The sequence below is a fragment of the Mastomys coucha genome, unplaced genomic scaffold (genome assembly GCF_008632895.1).
Source record: "Mastomys coucha isolate ucsf_1 unplaced genomic scaffold, UCSF_Mcou_1 pScaffold15, whole genome shotgun sequence".
Lineage (NCBI taxonomy): Eukaryota > Metazoa > Chordata > Mammalia > Rodentia > Muridae > Mastomys > Mastomys coucha.
In genome coordinates this window covers 61,817,835-61,826,187 of record NW_022196897.1, presented here as the reverse complement: position 1 = coordinate 61,826,187, position 8,353 = coordinate 61,817,835, and positions in this window count along the sequence as shown.

The window sequence follows — 8,353 nt, the reverse complement described above, 5'->3', positions numbered from 1 at the left end:
ACATTGTATCTGGATAGGACACAGCATTTTTCTCCCACCTTCCTATTCTCCATCTTTATCTGGGTGGGAGAGGGAACGAAAGAGAGGAGTCAGTCCCAATGGAATCTGTTTGGACACCACAAATAACATCCACAAAATCATTTTTTCTGGGCGGAGTATAAATTAATCAGAAGCAGATGGGTTTGTTTTACTATAAAATTCACATGGACACCACCAACTCCCTAGATGAAAACGTGTGGTATTTAATTCTCATCCTCTGCCACTGAACATATTCAGACTTTAAAACAGTTTCCAAATATGGATTTTGAAGACTGGTTCAAGTCTCTAATTTTAATTCAAAAGTAAGTTCTAAACCAAAACTGCCACCTCCAGCTCTGGATGCAGACAGTCAAAGGTGGCAAATGCAGATGCTTCAACAGGTTTAGAATAAATGATGGCATAGTGCCCAGCCCTCAACAAGACATCCATACCGCTCGCTCTGCGGGACTGCTGGGGGTGGGGTGGGGAGGACGCTGGGGAAGAGAGCAGAAAGAATGTAAGAGCTAACAGAGAGAGAAAAGAGATTCGAAATGCAGTTTTCAGAGCCCAATACAGCCATGGCAGGTAGGATCCCCCAGCAGCTTCAGCTGTCTGCACTGCGCCTGCGCCTGCCGAACTCTAGGTCTGTCAACAGCCAATTGTGGATGGAGAGAGGCTTTCATTGTGTAACGCTCCAAAGGATAGTTTCAGTCACACAAAGCTTTCTGTTTAAAATCAGAGGGTCATAAAGCAAAACAAAACAAAAGGCCCAAATGTAAAAAAGGGATGGGGGATCTATAGGGAGAAGGTGGAGATAACAAGGATTGAAAATAAGAGAAGGTAGGGGATAAGAGTAAACACTGCATTTTATATGCACATAACTTTCAAAAAAAGAAAAAGAACAAATTAAAAGAATTAAACAACAACAACAACAACAAAAACCTTACGTATTCTAAAAAGCAAACACCACACATCAGACCAGATTTGCTTTGGGATCCAGAGTCATCAAAGGTGTCTTGGTGGTGTTTCAACACCATTTCCAAAAAAAACACACAATTGAAAACAACAGGCAACGGGTGGGCCTGTAGCTAGACAGCAGAATGTCTGTCTGGCACACATGAAGAACTGAGTTCAATTAATAGCACTTTTTTTTTAAAGGCAGTTAACAAAATTCCCATCTATATTTGCCATTTGTGATTACCTGTTACTCTTTCAATTAATGGAAAAATGGAAAAAAAACGGGGCATACATATGTTAACAATAAAATTAGAAGGAAAATTAGTGTGGTGGGTTTTGTGAAATTAGATTTAGGGAGTGTGTATGATGTGGTAGCAACCCCCTAGGAGCTTACTCTGACGAGCTCAATTTACATGTTATAAAATGAGCATTGTCAAGGTCCCCCATTTCCAGGCCCTTTGTTCTCCTATGGCCTTAAAGTACCAAGTACATGATTACTGAATATCTGTTATATTGCAGGAGATTCCTGAGCAGCTTTATTGGACTATGAAAAAGCAGCGCTGATTAAAAACTCTCACGGAAACTTCTCGTTGCATATCCAACTCAACACACCCAAAACTGATCTCCTAATCTCTCAAAAATGCCCTTCATTTTTCTAGCCCTCTAGACCCCATCTTTACACCACATCCAATGGCCTTTCCTTCATCTCTGTTAGCCTTTCCTTCCAAACTTTTCTCAGAACTGGCCCCTCTGTGTTCTTTTTTCTTTATATCTTCCTGATCACTTGCTACATAAGCTTAATAAAATGACCTCTCTGTCTGCCTGTTTCTTGGTTACACTACTTCTTGCTTAAGTCAAGTCATCATGTTTTTCTCCAATAAAAATAACACTTCAGTTTCTGGAGCACTTCATTCTCCGAAATATCCATTTGTTCTTTACACCAAGATGGTGAGGATAGAACCAATAGTAAGATTTCCACTCTGTAAATGAGAAGTCTCAGACTCAGAGCGGGACTGAGCTGTCTGATACTTGTATGCTGCTACTGAGCTGTCTGATACGTGTATGCTGCTACCAACCGGAGCCAGGAGTCTGATGAGTCTTTGGATTCCAAGTCCAGTGCAATTTCCAAGCACAGGTTTATCTAGAACAAACATGCGCTGCCTAAATGTCTAAATTACTTAAATCCTCTCAAAACCCTTTGTAATCTAGTTCAAATTTACACTTCTAAATTCATCTTCCACAGCCATTTCAGAGAAAGTTTGTGTCAACCACAGTGCTTTAGCTATCCATGACATTTTTGTCACAGATTTGCAGTATCTTTATTATATCCTGACTTGGATTCCTTCAGGAATAGACCTCAGAAAAGTATAAATGGATCATATGGCAGTTCAATCATCAGTTTTTAGAAGCACTAGCTGAGTTTTGTTAGTCGATAGTTTTCATATTTGTGGTTTCAATCCTGGTACTATAACAGGAGACCAAATACAGATATCCTTGACGACCCTTCTATTAAAGATGCTTTTGACTTGATATGTTTTTTAAAGTTAGTTACTTTAAGTACTATATATAATCTTCCATGTTACTCATTGTCAAAGGAGCTTAAAATAAAGTCACTCTTTTTCCCGGACTATTTCAGAAGTGAAATAGTCTCATTTGATACATGGTATTCTGATTAGGTGTGCATGGAAATAGTGTTCTTTGATTACTATTAAAGACCACAGGAAGCAGAAATAGGTTATTAATCTATAGTAATTATCATATGCATTATAAAGCTTTAACAAAATACCAAATAAAAAAAGGAAACAGTTTATTCTCATATATAACTATATATACACACATAGATATACATGATATAAGATCACAGGTAATTTCTAATGCAACAATAAAGTTTAGCAATTGAATCTGTCATTCAAGATTATTTTCTTCTCGTTTGAAAATACAATTTTTCAAGACCTTCAATACTTATTAAAATGTACTTTCTGAAAAGGAAACTATATAATCCTGATTTCTTTGTATTCAGTCCTTAGCACATGTTCAAAGTCCTGCGTCTAGGATGTGTTTTAACAATACTCCATTTACCTTCCCAAACATATGAAATATGATCACTGCATACCCTTGTCTAACTTTACATGTGCCATTTCTAGGCCTAGTTCTACCAACTGATTTTTCTCCTGTTTCCTTGTACATTTTGTCTTTATTTTTCCCTCACTGGATTCTAGACACAGAACTTTACACTACTGGGTACTAGAGATGTTTGTGTTCCTTAATTCAAGACTTTGTTTAAAATGCTACTTGGAATCCATCCCCTGCCCTGCCCCAGTTTTGTTTAGTGGTTTATTCAGCCATTAGTAGACACCTAATTAGGCCCTAACTTCCATGACCTACACAGCTTAGGGACTAACTTAGAATGTCGGGAAATTCAGGAACAATAGACACATATAAAGAAAAGATGGGATTGGGAGGACCTTGTGTTCTGATGGAGACACGCCAATAGCTAACTCAGAGCGTTAGCTAAACCAAAAACCTAATCTCAGTAGATCTGTATGTAGGGGAACAGTCTCAGGTTGCAGTTGTCTGGGAAGGGGAAGCTGTGGCTGATAATTTCTGGACATAGTGGTTTCAGCTAATGGTTAATCGTTAGTTAACATCTGTACTTGAACCAGGAGGCAGTGCTGCCATTCTTTTTTTTTTTTTTTTTTTTTACATGCCATATGATTTCTCTTTTCCCCTCCAAAAAAACCCCAAAACCAACAAGAACAAACCCCTCCTGCCTCCCCTCTCCCCTGCTTGCCACCCCGGCCCCTCCAACTTATTGGACCTGGCATTCCCCTACACTGGTGCAAAGAACCTTCACAGGGCCAAGGGCCTCTCCTCCCATTGATGACCGACTTTGCAATCCTCTACAATCCAGCCGATATAGCTGTCTCCTGAGAGGCTCTGACAGTCCCCTACTAATACAGAAGTAAAGGCTCACAGCTATCCATTGAACTGAGTACAGGGTCCCCAATGAAGGAGTTAGAGAAAGGACCAAAGGAGCTGAAGGGTTTGCAGCCCCTTAGGGTGAACAACAATATGAACTAACTAGTACCCTCAGAGCTCCCAGGGTCTAAACCACCAACCAAAGAGTACACATGGTGGGACTGATTGCTCTGCCATTCTTCTTAAGCCTGTGAGGCACTGGGGTCCTTGATATGTCAATAATACACAATATCTCAGCACTTCCTCCACTCTCTACATGGAACAGAAAGGTAGGCAATATCCTTCTGAAACATCTATATGATGCTCTGTGTGTGGGTAGCCTTTCTACTCTCACTAGCAGGAACTCAGACCATGTGCCGTCTCCTATGAGAGCAAGACTGTGCAGCTGGGTTTTCCCAGAGTTCTTTGCTGGATCCCAGGTGGTTTCCCCATATGCATGGTACAGGCAACACGTGGTAGAAGATCAAAAAAACCAACAGACTTCCAGAGTTCTCTACGCAGGTGTCTTCCCTCTAAGATAATGCTTTATAAATTCTCAACTCAGGGAGACTGCTGGCTTCTACTTGGGTTCACATCTTCTCTGGGTAGCCCAGAAATGCTCTTTAAGCAGAAGTTGAGGGCTCATGGTTTCCCTCAAGAGAAGGATCACTGTTCTGAATCTTGTTCAGTGTTTTCCATCTGGTTTCTTTAGTTGCTTAAGGCAGGATAAGACCCCTCATTCTTATTCCCATCATGAACAGAAAAGAAAGCTCTTTCTTCACTTAATATCACTATAAAATGTAAACATTTCTTGAGAAATCAGAGTGAAACAAACTTCTCTATTTGAAATTGTCAAAAAAAGCCCACAAACAAACAAACAAAAAAACCACAAATGAAAACCGGTCACTTTTTAAGTAAGCCCTTCTTCATCAATGGTGAACTCAGCAGAAACATGTTAGCATTTTTAGATAATATTTTAACCTAGCTGGGCCTTGGCACATGCTTGTAATTCCAGCTATGTAAGATCTGAGGCAGGAGGATTCTAAATTCAAATTCAGCCTGGGCTCCACAGTGACTTCAAGGCCATTTTGCAAAACTCAGTGCGACCGTCTCAAACTAAAAATTAAAAAGCAAGCTGAAGAAAAGCTGAGTGAGAGAGAACGTGCCCTCCATGTAAAAAGCCCTTCACTCCATCCGCAGTAACAGGGCTGAGGTGATTTCTACACAGCTGAGGTCACCAAACGTTTTAAAGATGATTCACCTATCTCATTCTAAAAATCATTTTAATATCTCAAGAGTCACCAAAAAAAAAAGTCATAATTTTAGGCCATTTGTGGTGGTATACATCTTTAATCCCAGTAAAGGCAAGTGGATTCTTGGAGTTCAAGGCCAACCTGGTCTACACAGAGGTCTAGGCCAGCCAAGGATACACTAAGACACTGTCTCAAAAAAAAATGTTTCAATAACCATTTTAATATTTTCTAATATAATATTTAAACACATTATTTTCCCATTTCTGTACTTGGCAACAAAGAAAACCAAAAGCTGGTGTGACTACAGCACAGTTCTACAGAAGGGAAAAATAATGAAACAAACAAAAGCTGGCCTGAGCAAGCTGGTCCTGTTTCCTCTTACATGCCCCATTCTGTATTGGTGAGACCAGATAATGAGTAGCGCTTTTTCTTTGTAACAATTCATTAATCAGAGAAATGATCCTTGCTAGTGTTTAGATGTTTTACTTAATTTGGTACCTCTGGCCTGCTGCCCCACTCCTGCCAAAATTATTATTTCTCACCCAGCAGGTGATGAATAACAACTTCACTCGTGATTAATACCATGAATCCTTCAACCTGACTAATGCAAGGGAAAAAAAAGAAAAACCCAACTTGAGACCTACAGAACAAGTGGGTGATAATTGTGAGGACCGAGGAAGCTCTGCTCCACTTGTGAGGGGGACATCCACAGGAAATGAGGCGTTTGCCCACAGTCCAGCTGATCCTCTGAGGCTTCATTAAGCCCATCTCAGCAATATTCGCCTTTGCAGTCCCAGCGCTGGGTTTTCTTGCTCCTAACACTCAGTTCTAAGTACCTTCAGAGAAAAGAAAACCACCAACTCACTTCTGCCTACATTTAAATATATATTAAATGGATGACTGACCAAATAATAAATGAGAAAATGGAATTCTTACCCAAGTATTAGACACTGTAAGGCGTCATTTAGGAGCTGCCACGTTCTCTCGTTACTTCTGAAACACTGAAACCATGTACAAATGTAGTTTTGCTCAAAGCCACAGCAAAGTTAACATTTGCTACTGGTAAAAAAGAAAGCTGTTCACAATGGCCAATAACTAAAGCCACATGATGCCATCAATTTTATTACTATTGTTTAGCACTAGACACAACTTAAGCACCAGTGGTCTTTAGTCAGGCAGAGGGTAAAATGTACTGAAGAGAAAGCTCTCTTGCCTCTTCAACAAACTCCTTTACATTGCTTTTTTTTTTTTTTTTTTTTTTTTTTTGAGATGGGATTTTACTGACTAACTTTGGATGCCCTGACACCCACTATGTAGGAAAGGGTGGCCCTGTACTCAGAGATCTGCCTGCCTCTGTCTCTTGAGTGTTAGAATTAAACCATCATGCCCACTGGTACTTCACAATTTTAGTCCCAACTCGAGTCAATGGGTTTGTGAAGGGAGTCAATCAGCTGAATGTGGCCCAGGAAATGTTTGACAGACAAGTAGTTTTATTTTAACTTTTTTTAATTTTAATGCCATTACACAGATGGATGAGTTCTAATATGGCAGAATGCCCACTACTAACACCTGTCTGCCTTTCTGAGTGTGTGACTGCTGCCTACATGGAGCCATGGAGCCCTGACAGCAAGGCAGACAGTCATATGGATAGAGCTATATGACCACAAGCAGACATTCTCAAGAATCACAAACTAGGTACTGACTTCTTCAACTAAAAACTGTTTTTCTTTATCTAAAGCAATGTGTGGTATAACAGCAAATCACTTGAAAACTGCACAGTGGTATAAGAGACAAGGAAACAGGTATAGGGGACTAACACCCGGGTTGGGTGTCAGGTTTAACCAGAATCGGAAGTGAAAAAAGAAACAGCTGAAACCGAACTAACTAGTACCCTTAGAGCTCCCGGGGTCTCAACCACCAACCAAGGACTGCACATGGAGAGGTCTGATTGTTCTGGCAGCATGTGTATAGTAGAGGATTGCAATTTGATCATCAATAGGAGGAGAGGAGCTCGGCCCTGTGAAAGTTCTGTGCCCCAGTGTAGGGGAATGCCAGGGCCAATAAGTGGGAGAGGGTGGGGTGGCAGGCATGGAGAGGGGGGAGGCAACAGGGGTTTGTTTTTGTTGTTTTTGTTTGTTTGTTTTTTGGAGGGGAAACTGGGAATGGAGAAATTTACATGTAAATAAAGAAAATATCTAATAAAAACAAAAAACAAAAAACAAGAAACCAAGAAACAGTGCTCATCAGCCAGTATTGAAGAGCCCAACAAACAGTGACTAACCTGAGGCTGGAGCTCATTCACCAGAATGTTTCCTGGGAGGGCAGAAGACCTAGATGAACAACCAAGTGTACCTAGTTCTCAAGGATCCTTAGGACTCTGCACTAGCTCAGGCTACCCCTAAAGCTTTAAAAGGAAAATCTCTCTATTTTCTATGATTCAGAGAACAAAAGAGAATTATTATTTATTTAATAAAACTTTATTGGGCTGTAATTTACAATCACATGCAGTTTGATAAATGTATATACCTTATAAACATTAGAATCAAAATAAATTTCCATTATCCTTCAAAAACATGTCCCTCTGCACTTAACCCATTAAGAATAAAAAATGTGGCCCCAGGTAACCAGAGTTGTTACTATGGATTAATTTTGATTTAAATTTCACACACTGCTTGCTCTCTCCGGAGTACTTACTTTACACAACATAACCCTGGCTGTTTGTTGAATGGACTAAAATAAGCACTTTAGGGACTGCTCTCAGTAGTTAAAAGTAGCTGCTGTTTGGTTCAGACCCAACACCTATACTGTGGCTCACAATTGCCTGTAACTTCAGTGACAGTGGATTTGACCTCTGAGGGTACTAGGTATGTATACCACTTGGTATATATACAAACATTCAGACAAGGACTCACACAAAACAACAACAACAACAACAACAACAACAACAACAACAAAAACTGAAATGGTGGCAAAGGCCTATAACCCCAGCACTCAGGAACCAAGACAAACTAGTCTCTGTGAGTTCCAGGCCAAAGCTACACAGTAAGGCACTGTCTTTTTTTCTTCCCCCTCACTTTATGGGATAGAAAGATGAAAATTATCCTTTAAAAGTTTTAGCTTGGTTGGTGGTTGAGACCCTGGGAGCTCCGAGGGTACTAGTTAGTTCA